Source organism: Leptopilina heterotoma, unplaced genomic scaffold (assembly GCF_015476425.1).
Source record: "Leptopilina heterotoma isolate Lh14 unplaced genomic scaffold, ASM1547642v1 Lhet_262, whole genome shotgun sequence".
NCBI classification, from domain to species: domain Eukaryota; kingdom Metazoa; phylum Arthropoda; class Insecta; order Hymenoptera; family Figitidae; genus Leptopilina; species Leptopilina heterotoma.
In genome coordinates, this window is record NW_025110972.1 from 1,235,362 (window position 1) to 1,248,837 (window position 13,476).

At 29.7% G+C, this 13,476-nt stretch overlaps 1 protein-coding gene across 2 annotated transcripts in view; it reads right to left on the reverse strand.

The window, feature by feature from the left end:
• LOC122503454 overlaps positions 1–12,503 on the reverse strand; it is a 46,252-nt gene extending 33,749 nt beyond the window's left edge. Inside the window, exons 1-3 of one of the 2 annotated variants that reach the window (XM_043614006.1) lie at positions 12,450–12,503; positions 4,779–4,814; positions 4,627–4,687 (exon numbers count right to left, since the gene is read on the reverse strand). The gene's annotated coding sequence lies outside the window, so the exon portion shown is untranslated. Of the gene's footprint in view, positions 1–4,626; positions 4,688–4,778; positions 4,815–7,871; positions 7,892–12,449 lie in introns of those variants that run through there. The other variant, XM_043614010.1, reaches the window with a different exon arrangement.
• Between the last annotated feature and the right edge of the window lie 973 nt (positions 12,504–13,476).

Genomic DNA, 13,476 nt, shown 5'->3' on the forward strand with positions numbered 1-13,476 from the left:
AAATTGATAAAAATTGTTGATGATTACTGATGAAAATTGATGAAAAATGATGAATATTGATGAAAATTGATAAAAATTGATAAAAATTGATGAATATTGATAAAAATTAATGAAAATTGATGAAAATAGATGAAAAATGATGAATATTGATGAAAATTGATGAAAATTGATGAATATTGATAAAAATTGATTAAGATTGATGAAAATAGATGAAAATTGATGAATATTGATAATAATGGATGAAAAATGACAAAAATTCATGAAAATAGATGAAAATTGATGATTACTGATAAAAATTGATGAAAATTGATGAATATTGATAAAAATTGATGAAAATTAATTATTACTGATGAAAATTGATAAAAATTGATGAAAATTGATGAAAATAGATAAAAATTGATAAAAATTGATGAATATTAATAAAAATTGATGAAAATTAATTATTACTGATGAAAATTGATAAAAATTGATGAAAATTGATGAAAATAGATAAAAATTGATAAAAATTGATGAATATTGATAAAAATGGATAAAAAATGAGAACAATTGATGAAAATAGATGATAATTGATGATTACTGATAAAAATTGATGAAAATTGATGAATATTGATAAAAATTGTTGAAAATTAATTATTACTGATGAAAATTGATAAAAAATTGATGAACATTGATGAAAATTGATGAAAAATGATGAATATTGATGAAAATTTATGATAATTGATGATTACTGATGAAAATTGATGAAAATTGATGAATATTGATAAAAATTCATGAATATTGATAAATATATATATATATATATATATATATATAGAATTTATAAAAAAAATTTGTTAATAATTGAATTCCTTAAAAAAATTTTGTTATTTATGAAAATAATTGAATGTTTGCGTAGAATTTTATTCAAATTTTTTTTAATATTGAAATTCTTTTGGAAAATTTTATTGAAATATTGGATATTGAAAATCATTGAATTTCAGAAAACTTTTGAAAATAATTGAAATTTTGACAAGAATTTGATTAAAATTTTATAAAATAATTGAATATCAGAGAAAAATTTTATTATTTATAAAGAAAATTGAAATTTTGACGAGAATTTTGAAAAAATTTTGAACACAATTGAATTTAGTAACTATGTTACCAAGTTAGTTAATAAGTTAGTAACTAAGTTAGTAACTAAGTTAGTAACTAACTTACTAACTTACTATTGTCCCTGTTGAAGCTAAATTCGTTGATTTTTTACAAATCGTTGACTTTGGTGTTTTATTTAAAGTAAAATTTCATTCATAGTTAAAAATAACACTAAAATAGATTATTTTAATCCATTCTGGTGTTATTTTAACACTTCAAGTTTTACTGTGAATTAGATTAATTTTTAATTTAACAAAATTCAATACTCGGCAAAAAATCGATGAGAATGCGAATAAAAAAAATGTTTTCTTCCATTTTTGTATGGTTTGTTTCTCTCCTTTTTTTGCGAGTAGATGAAACCTGTTTTTAATGCTTGAAATAATATGCGCGAGGTATAACGGAGAACGCTTAATTGCTAGAGTAGAAACGCATACACACATATTCAAGATATATATTTTACTTTATCGACATGAGATTTTTTTATGGACCACCATTGGTGAGCGCGACATACTTTAAAAATATAGTGGATACTACACATATGGATATTTACACAGAGGACAAAAAGACATGCGTAGCGAATGGACACGCGGTTAAAGACAGGATTAAGGGCTTTTTGCGTGAATTTTGCCGGACGACGATCGTGATTATATTTTCTCTCTCTCTCTTTCTCTCTCTTTGCCGCGAAGCGATACTCTTGTATGCGGCACGCTTGTCGAAACGTCAGAAGCGTAGATAATAGCGAGAGGGATCAGAGGCCAGTTCGAGGCAATTCGATACATTCGACGTTTCACCTCCTATCGGATCTTAAACTCTGGGGATTAAATTCAATCTGTAAATGGTACCCCTCCACGGCAAAGTTTGCTATTTTTAGGTTATGTGACAATGGGGAAGAGAACTACAATTCGTCATAGCGAATTTTAAGTTATTTGAATATTCATCTTGATGATAAAAACTAAGATGAATATTTACTATTCAAAAAAATAGTAATTAAATTCCAAACAAAAGGATTTGACAACTCTGAAAGAACTTTTTCAAAAATTATTTTAAAAAATTAATTCGGATTGTTGCGGACTAATTACGGACTAAATTTGTAGACATTCAGAATTGGAGTGTTTTCGGATTTAGGTTTTCGTTCGGATTGATATCAGAGTAACGCGGATCATTTTCGGACATTTTTCGGACTAATCTGTACTAATCAGTTGGTATTTAATCCGGAATTAGTACGAAATTTTTACCTGGGTATATTTTAATCAATTCTTAGTGCGGATCAATGTCAACATTCGGCAGAGATAATGAGGATCATTTATGATGACTTATTATTATTTGTATTATTTATGGGAACAATAGTGATCGAAAGGTGGAAATGCATTGTTTTTCTAAAAGTATTTAAAAAGGTGAGTTCTTCACTTGAAGGGAGAACAAGCAGGAACAGGAAAATCTGAGTTACGTAGGTGGCTTACTCTTTGCCTTTTGATATAGAGAACTCGGATGGAGGAAGGGGAGAGATTACTTATACACAGGCCACGATATAAGAGGGTAACGTCCTCCCTGCAGCCTAGACGTACCTTGACCCAGGACTTTGGAGAGAACAGGTGCTCGACCATTGACCTTCAACGCTTTGCTACTAAATTATGTCGAGCTTTCACCGCAAAGCGCATTTGTCTTAAATTATAGTGATTTTCTCCACACACACTCACACGAGTTCTTCTATCTCTCTCTCTCTCTCTCTCTCTCTCTCTCTCTCTCTCTCGAGGAGGAGGAGGAGGAAGAAGCAAAAGGTTTCATCTAAATGTCTTGTGCGCTAGGATCAGGACCTTTTTGGGAAAGTTAATTGTACCTTTTCACAGTAGATGAATATTGAAAACTTCATTTTTCCTTTGCGGATCAGAATCGTATAATAATAACAACCAAAAGGTTGTCAGTCAATCTTGTCTTAAATATTTATTCTGTGTAATTACAACCCAATTGTGTGATATTTAATATATGAAATTAATTAATTAATTATATCGACCTTCCATCGACTGAAGGGATTTCGACACTTTAATAATTAATAAAATTATTCTTGGATTATGTGACCTGTGAATCATCTCAACGAATTGCTTAGTCTTTTGTGCCAAGGAGGCAATTCGAGGTTCAAAAAATTATAGGATTGAGAAGAGTTCGAGATCATCGATGCGGTCATCTTATCATGTTGATAAGTATTCCTTATTGTTGATAAGTATTCCTAAGTTGATAGTTTCATTGTTGAATCAAATAATATTTTACGGATAATAAAAATAAATAAAACAGAATTGGGATATGGAGATCAATCACTACAGCTGATAATGTTTTGGTATCTGTTCGAATCGACAACTAACAAGTGCTACCGGTGTTAGGCATGTTTTGCAAAGATGAAAAATCGTTTTTTTAATCTTTTTCTCATACCTGACGAGTGAAATAAATCAATTAGGCAAGTGGGGTCTGAAAGTTATCAGCAAACTCCATAAGATGGTGTTTCACTTCAGTGGCTACTTTACATCCGTCAGTATGGCAAATATACGATCTAGTCATGAGGTTTGCCTTCGCAAACATCTCAGGAATGATAAAAACACAGGCGTCTGTATCTATATATCTTGAAATAAAGTTTATAAGCTGGATTATGCAGCCGCATCGACTATCGACTGCTTCATCAGTAATTCAGAGTTTCACTTTTCCACACGAGTATATATATACCTTTCCGGAGGAAATGAATAATCGCTTGTTTACTTTTTTGGTTCTATTTCGAAAAACGACTAGAAAAAAAAATCTGTTAAGAAAAAGATTATATTATATCAATAGTCACTATTCTTACAAAAGTGCCTCATTTGGGGAAAAAAGTAATTATAATTTTTCAGTGCAAAATTATTTTAAAAGGAAATGTGTAAAATAAATTGAATTATGACCGGTTCGAGAGAACTGGGCAGACAATCTTTATTCGGAAGCCGCACACGCGATCTTACTGAGCCAATTTGTAGACCCGCGTGCTTCAAGGTTCGCACGTGTGCAACGGCCACTTGGAACACATACCGTGCAAGAGATCCTGCATCCAAAGTGTGTATATATATGTATACACTTTGGTGAAATTTACACGGACTAAAGTAGATGCACAATACCTGCGCTTATCTCTCGCCCGGTGAGACGTTCGCAATCCGGAGTTCAGGCGTGCGTTATATTCACAATATCCCATATATTCATGTACAAGACATGCCGTCCATTTTAAATATAACATCGCCGTTCTGTAATTCGTAATAAATAACGAATAAATGATATCTGGCTCTTTTTTCTGGTACCCAATACCTGCCTATGCGATCGCATTATTCCATCACCCACACACACACTTATTTCAATTTACTGTGGGAAAATGCTTTTAGAATTTTTTTTTCTTTACTGCGAATGCTGTATTTTCTTAGATTCTTATAATTTTAAACCTTTATTTACAACACTATTTGTATACATTTTCTTGTATGTAGTACTTACATTACTGCTTTTTGAAATAGGACCGTTACATCTTCCGTAAATCATCCAAAATGTGCTTTTCCTGCAATCAGAAGAATAATTAGTTAATATTTTCAGGTACAGGGAAAAAGTCAAAATTTTGTTTGGAAATTAGGAAAAAGTCAGTTACTGACCTGCAAACTCTGTTTTTTTGCTTATAAGAAGCCATTCTAAAATATTAATTATTTATCCCATTTCATACATTAAAAACTAAATTATTTTACTATTCATTATAAAATTTTCCAAATCGATAAAATTTACATTTTCTATAATATATTTTGATAAATATTACATTGTAAAAAAATTCAAAAGTGATTTTACATGAAAACGCATAGTGGACACCTTAGGGCCAAGACGACATTTTTTAAAAGTTATCGAAAAATTGTATAACACACAATTTTATCGATATTCATTTATAATATTATTGTATAAATGTAAACAAAATTACCACAAAATTTAGAATTTTTAAACTATTAACTGTAATCACAGGATCACTTTAAAATTTTTTTTCCAAATTTTTTTTTTCAAAAATTATAAACGCAAACGCGACTTTTAATATTTAATTATTTTTGCAATTACTAGGAAAAATGAGATAAAATGCGAATTTTCTAAACTTTCAATTTGAAATATTTTTAAATTCAATTATTTAAAAAAAATGTAAATGCAACTCTTATAAAATTCAATAATTATTATAATTATCAAATCCATTTGCTTATACAATTCAATTTTACAAAATTTCAATTATTCCGAAAATTTCGTTAATTAAAATTATGTATTTGAAAATAAAAACTTCAAATAGTTTCAGAAAAAAATTAATTTTACAGAATTGTTAATAAAAAGTATGTAAAATTCAGATTTTTAAAGATTTTAATTTGAAACCTGAAAAATCAGTTATTTTCTAAAAATTCATGCTATAATGCATTTAATATTCAATTATTATCTAAAATTTTAACTAAAATATTCATTTTTAAATTCATTTTTATTCAAAAATTCTACGAAAATTCAATTATTTAAATACAAAAATAAATAATTTATTAATTTCATGTTTCATGAAATTAAATTCTCATAAAAAATGTTAACAACAAATTTTTTAAATCATTCAATTCTTTGGACGAATTTTAATAAAATTTTTAAGAATAATTACATTTTTCGAGAAATTTGTTTAAAATTGCATTAAAAATAATTAAAATTATGCAATAAGTTTTATTATTTATAAAAATAATAGAATTCCTAAAAAAATTTTATTATCTATAAAAATAATTGATTCCCTGTAAAAATGTTATTATTTAATAACATAAATATAAATAATGTTGATGAATATTGATCAAAATTGATGAAAATTGATGAAATATGATAAAAATTCATGAATATTGATGAATATATATAAAATTTGTAAAAAAAAATTGTAAATAATTGAATTCCTGTAAAAAAAGCTATTATTTATCAGAAGAATTGAATTATTGCGAAAAATGAGAAATATTGATGATAATCGATGAAAATTGATGAATATTGATAAAAATTGATGAAAATTGATAAAAATTGATGAAATCTGATAAAAATTCATGAATATATATAAAATTTATAAAAAAAATTGTAAATAATTGAATTCCTGTAAAAAAAAGTTATTATTTATCAGAAGAATTGAATTATTGCGAAAAATGAGAAATATTGATGATAATCGATGAAAATTGATGAATATTGATAAAAATTGATGAAAATTGATAAAAATTGATGAAATATGATAAAAATTCATGAATATTGATGAAAATTTATGAAAATTGATAAAAATTGATGAAAATTGATGAAATATGATAAAAATTCATGAATATTGATGAATATATATAATATTTATAAAATAATTTGTAAATAATTGAATTCCTTTAAAAATTTTTGTTATTTATGAAAATATTAAAATGTTTGCTTAGAATATTATAAAAAAATTTTTAAATAATCAATTATTTAATTATTATATTATTTAATTATTTATTATTTTGGAAAATTTCATTAAATTAGTAAATATTGAAGATCATTAAATTTTGGAAATTTTTTGAAAATAATTATTTATTATACTTTTGAAAATAATTGAATTTCTGCAGTGATTTGTAACTTCTTCAAAATTCAATTTTTTTAGTAAATTTTTTTTTCTTCTGTAAATCCATTATTTTTAATAATTAATTAAATATATATTATAAAATGTAATGAATTTTAGAAAAATTTGAATTATTAAATTTTTTGAAGAATTTAAATTTTTGGAAAAATTTTAATAATTTAAATTCTTCTTTAAAATTTCGACCTAAATTCATTTAAAATTGAAATTCTTTAAAAATTCAAATTTAACCCTTTTGAAGTTTATTTATTTCCAAAAGTTGTAACCTCAACTCTTTTAAAGTTCGATTAATTTTAAAATATTTAAGTAAAATTATCCATTAAATTATTTCTAAGTAATAATTTCAAAATAGTTTTTTAAAATTGAAATTTTGATTAATCTCTGAATTCCGTTTAAATTTATTAATATTATTGTCTAATAAATGAAACTTAAAATAAATTAAAATTAAGTACTTCTAATAAATGAAACTTAAAATAAATTAAAATTAAGTACTACCAATAAATTACAACTTTAAATACATTGATGTTCTTAAAAAGTTACTTTTCTTCATATAATGAAACTAACTTCCCATAAAACTATTTTAAAATCGAGTTAAAATTTGCCTGGAAAAAAATTAAAAACACTTTTTACGACATCTTCACAGATAGAAGATCAACATAAAATGACAGGAATAAACTTATACAATTGAAATGAAAAAAATTTTGTTTACATATTCCCGAGCGTTGAGATAACAATCTTACATAATAAGGAAATGTGCAAATGTTCTTATAGGAAATAGGTGTAATATAATAAATTTTCTCCCTCTAATCTTAATTAGATAATAATTTCAAGATTCTATGTTTGCATTCCTTAAGAAATAAGGGACATGGAAAAGAAAAGATATCATTATCTTGAGACTTAAAGAAACGATAGTCAGCAAGATAGTGAAGATGATTTTAACGCATCTGAATACTTTTAAGTTGACTACCGTACGAGGTGCTTTGCCAACTGTCGGAGAGTGTCTACATAACACTTGGCTCACGAGCGAGCTCACGAGTCCAATGCAATAAGATGTCTAACTAAGCACGAACTTGCCTCTAAACTTTTCGTCTAATCAACTGGTATACGTGTCATTACTTACAATTGACCTTTCGATCCAATCATTTAGGATGTTCTCCCGATATAAACAGACACGCGATGCAAAAACCTTTTGCGGTTGAAAACGACGTCTTATTTTCCATCGCAGTAATTAGGCACCAGAGAAAGCATTAAACGACGCTTCGTAAATCTCTCTCTCTCTCCCTCTAAGTCAATGTGATTTATGTTGTTCGCTAATTGTTTTAATCGATTGTCCATTGTAACATTTTCTCTGATTCAAATGAAATTTAATTAATCACTTTTTCATTCGTTCACAAAGACGTTCTTCTCTTCGTTTCTCGTTTTTCAGAAGCATTAACAACCAACTGTCGCGAAGAGACGAGAGTCAACCTCGTTAAAAATCGGTCGCTCAAAGAGATAAGAAACGATGGACAAGAGAGGGAGAGAAAATACCCGAGAGTGTTGTGAAAAAAAGTGCGTCCAATCGAAGGAATTGACACGCGTCTTACCGACTAATGACATTAAGCGGAGGAAGATCGAAGAAAAGAAGTAGTTGCGCAAAGTCATTGGCGGGGGAAAAAAAAATGGGGCGAACAATATATTTTGTGTGCGAATCTAAGAGGTGTTGGTGTGAATTCACAATCACAGAAACTTCCATTGCCAACAAGCACAACGTGCGTGGGCTGACAGCTTGACAAGCTGACAGCACACGCCGAGCTCGACCACCCGACACCTCAACTGTCAAGTGAATCGCGATTCTCTCGTAACTTCTTTTCATTCCTCTCCTTTCTACTTTCCATCCTTCCAGGAACATTTCGCTCACAAATCTCTCCCATAATCTTATTGTACAACTTTAGATGATGAATGATACGTTTAGGATGTTTCCCCTTTTGTTCCCACATCATTTTCCCAGCATGAGGAAAAAAAATAAAGATTACAGATTGTCTTACGACCACGCCCACTTTTTGTTCAATATTCGTTGCTCTCTAGTTGAACCACGCCCACTTTGATAACACTCCTTAATATTTGATGGACACTCCTATTTTTATGAAAACCACGCCCACTTTGCTATTCTTTAGTTCTTATCATTTTTGCTGACACTCCAGTGGACTATTTAACTTTTATATAATTTTAGAAACCACTCTAAATGTTAGAGGTAAGTACTACTGCTGTTAGGACTACTCCTGGTCTACTTTTTTATACGATTTACTTTTTTATACCCTCGCTTTGGTAAAACACTCCCAATTAGTTAAACCACGCCTATATGTTAACTTAACTGCATTATTTTCATAAACCACGCCTACAACTTGGTTCAGCGCCACCTCATTTTATAAACCACGCCTACATATTGGCTTAGATCCACCTCTTTCTACAAACCACGCCCACATCTTGACTTATCTCCACCTCCTTCTGTAAACCACGCCTTTATATTGACTTAGTTCCGCCTCTTCTTATAAACCACTCCTTTATCTTAACTTACATTTAAAAAATTTTTCTTCAGTCTAGCTCTGCTTCTTTTTATAAATTACGCCTGTATCTTGACTTAGCTCCACCTCTTTTTATAAACCACGCCTTTAGTTTGACTTAGTTCCGCCTCTTTCTTATAAACCACGCCTACATCTTGGCTTTGCTCCACCTCTTTTTATAAATTACGCCTTTATTTAGACTTAGAAACCACATTTTTTATTAACCACGAATAGAACTTGAATTAGCTCCACCTCTTTTTATAAACCACGCTTATATGTTAACTTAGCTAAATATATTTTTTATAAATCACGCCTATAACTTGAATTTCCACGTATTTATCTTGACTTAGATGCATTTTTTGTTATAAACCACGACTTTATTAAGATAAAGGTGTGGCTTATAAAAAGAGGTGCATCTAAGTCAAGATAATTACTTTTCCCCGCCTTTTTTATTGACCACGCCTATATCTTGAATGAGTTCCGCCTCTTTTTATAAACCACGCCTTTATATTGACTTACACCCGCCTCTTTTTATAAACCACGCCTATATATTGACTTGGCTCCACCTTTTTTTACAAACCACGCCTAAATATTGACTCAGCTTCATCTATTTTTATAAACAATATAAAGGGGGCTTAAGAAGACGTTCTTTCTTTCTTTTAAAAGTGGGAGAAGTTAAAGAACTTGTGCTTAGGAAAAAATAGAGTTCTAAGAACAAAAGAAAGTGGTTCTAAAAAGGAGGAGTGGTCCCAAAAAGTAGGAGTGGTTAAAAAAATACAGATAAAATGGGAATGATCTTGGTAGAGAGTAGTTCTCAAGGGGGCGGTCCTAAAAGGGGCGTGGTTCTAAAAGGTAGACGCCCATAAAAATAGACACGCCCACAAAAAATTACTAATGCGTCTCGAAATCGGAAAAAATTTCTTGAAAAAGAAAGAAACAAATTGCGCAAGCTAATTTCAACTATAAATTTGTAAATTACCCAATAAATAAAGAAAAAAAACGATAGGAATAAAATAATAATTATTTCGTGCTGAAATGCGAAACATAAAAATAAATTTAAAGTTCCATAAGAAAATATTTTACTATTAATTGGTAATGTGAGTATAATTTCCAAATACCAAGTATGTATATATATTTACGTTTAGGTATTTTTTTTATAAATATATATATATATATATATATATATAAACGATTGGCATTCACTAATCAGTGATCTTTGGCCTTTATCCAATGATGGCCATAACCTGAAGAAATCCAATGTTTCTGATAATTGACACCAGCGCGCGCTCAACGACTTTTGTTCTTCTCACCTGCTTGAAAATGTCGAATGTCACAATGGGAAAGGTTCCAAGACGACAACGACAACATTTACGATAATAAAGCCAGATGGCACTCCTCCTCTCATTTGAAAAGCAACAGAGTGACACAGACTCAGCGAAAGTTTAAGTTTTGTTACATTAAATAAATCGTTTACTTGACGCGTCTCGATGTTACGCGTGACATTAAGAATAACACATGCTTCAACCCTGCAAACCACTCTCATGACTAATTTCACGTGCAATCAGATGTACGACGATGCCAGAATTGAAATAGAGCCTAAACTCCGCGACTTTATGCTTAAATACATTACGAGAATTTCCCGATTTTTATTTTTATAAAAAGTATTTTATGGAAAAAGAAATTTTTTTTCCATAAGATAAAAATAGAAACATTGTTTAGATTTTTTCCACCTTTCAATGGAAAATGAAAAAAAAAACCTAAACAATGTTTACTTTACATTGAAATATCTAATAAAAAATTTAATATTTAATTAATTAAAATTAGAGAAAAAAAAATTTCAGTCAAATGTTTCCGTTCCCTCTCACTCTCTTTCTCTCTCTCCTACCGTCTATATATCTCTCTTTCTCTTTTTCTACATTGTCTCAGTCTTTATTTACTTTTTAAAAAAAATTTTTTTTATCTCGTCGAAGCAATGTCTTACAATTCACGACAACGTCAAGCCAGTAGATAACATCACAGGGTAGGAGGGGGAGGGAGGGTGGATACAAGACAACAATGCACTCCACCGAGAGACGTCGCGTCGTCCCGGATGGGTTCCGGCTGTAAATATTTTGTCCATCGCAAATGAACTTTCCAATATTTTTACTGTTCAAGAATCTCTCTTTCTTTTCTCTTTTCTCTTTTCAGGCCGATGGAGAAAAAGTCAAGTCGACTATTGCGTGCAAGCGCTTGCAAGCATTGTTCCCGCAATGCACTACATCAATTCAAAGTGCGCGCCACAGGGCAGCCCACACGCTAAACGACATTGCGTTACTTTACACGTGTACAGTTCTCTACATTAATATTTTCAGCTAAAATTTTTTTTTCCACTCAATTCGTTGAAATTCAGTCTATTGACTTATTTATTAAGTTTACGATTACAATATGTGAATTTCCACGAACCTACAATCGTTGATTACGAATTTCGGATCAAATTCGTAGAATTCAAAATGGCGTCTCCAATATGGCGGAACAAAAATTTTGAATTTCGATAAAATCGCTTGAAACTTGCCACTTAGGGGCTTTTGGGCTCTCTGACTATGAATTTTAGGTTTAATTTCTAAAATTCGGAAATCAAACGGACGAATCATGGGTTAAAAAAAAATTTCAGTGTCTGACTAAACAAAACTAAGAATATTGATAAAAATTTGATTTAACAATGATGTACGTAGGTGAGATGGCAAAGCATTTACCTGCAAGTGTATATAATTGTCTGTGTGTGAAATAAATGCGAACTGCAAATGTTTTTTCAGGCTGATACAGATACTCATATAAAGAGGCAATGATACATGTCCTTCGATGGGTAATATAATGTAGGCGGCTAACGAGAAAGGGTCGAGAGTAGTGCCGCGATCGCGAGAAAGGGTGGATCCAGTAATTTTGTACCTTACACTAAATCAGAAATTTTGTTTACATTTACAAAATTATTTATAAATGAATGTCGATAAAATTGTGTGTTATACAATTTTTTGATAACTTTTAAAAAATGTCGTCCTGGCCCTAAGGAGGCCACCATAAAAACGGTTTTTATGTTAAATCACTTTTGAATTTTTTTACATATTTATCAAAATATATTTTGGAAAATGTAAATTTTATCGATTTGGAAAATTTTATACCGTTTAGGAATTACAGTCGTTCAAAAGATGGCTGGACACCTTGGGGCACCAAGCCCTATAGTATTAATTTCTTAAAAATTTATTGAAATTAAAACCTCTTTTTGAAAAATAAAATCACCTTTTTAGACAGAGAGTTAAAAAAACGTAGAAATGGAAATAAAAAAAAAGGTTTTGTTTTTAATCACAGCAGATGATTTACAGGGTCAATTAAAACGCCTCGCAAAACACGTTCATCATTACACGGCAATACTTGCATAATGGACTCAATAATAAAATTCTCAATTTTTGTCTTCTTTCACGAGAATATTAAAATATTCACACTAAACATGCTTCATAGCAGACACACGTATACACCTTTCGAGATGTCTCACTTTAAGCAAAAGAATTTTCCAAAAAATAAAAATTGCATCGATTTAATTATTTATTCGCAAATAGAATCACGAGAGGATAATATTAAGTCACGCGATTCTTTTTCAAGATCAAAAAACCAGTTATCCTAATTGATTCTCACTTGCAAAATTGGAACATTGGAACACATTGGCACATTGCATCACAAAAGAAAAAAGAAAAAAGAAATTTTACTGATGAAATTTTTAAAAACAAATTTAATTATAAATGAATACTTTGAATAAAACGGGAGAGAATCGAGTCACGCGATTCACGTGCACAAAAAGAAGACGCAACCTGTTTTTCTCTGCGTTTAATGCTCGCACCTATGCATGCGTAACGAGCTATACGTCATAACTCTTTTAACGTTTATTCGCGGTGATGAAGAAAATGAAGAAAGAAGAAGAAGAAAAAGAAAAAAAAATGAGAAAAGAAGGAAATAAAGGCGATAAGAGTTTCAGTTGAAAACTGGACACTCGAGATGACGTTAGATAAGCTCATCCGGAGATGAAAATCGATTTTTAAAAATAAAACTGTTCTTATAATCCTGCAAATGGCATTCTACAACTTGCATCCTCTCTCTACAGTCTCTACTCTCTTTATCTCTCGAGAGAAGTCTTCAAATTCCTGTCGTATTATT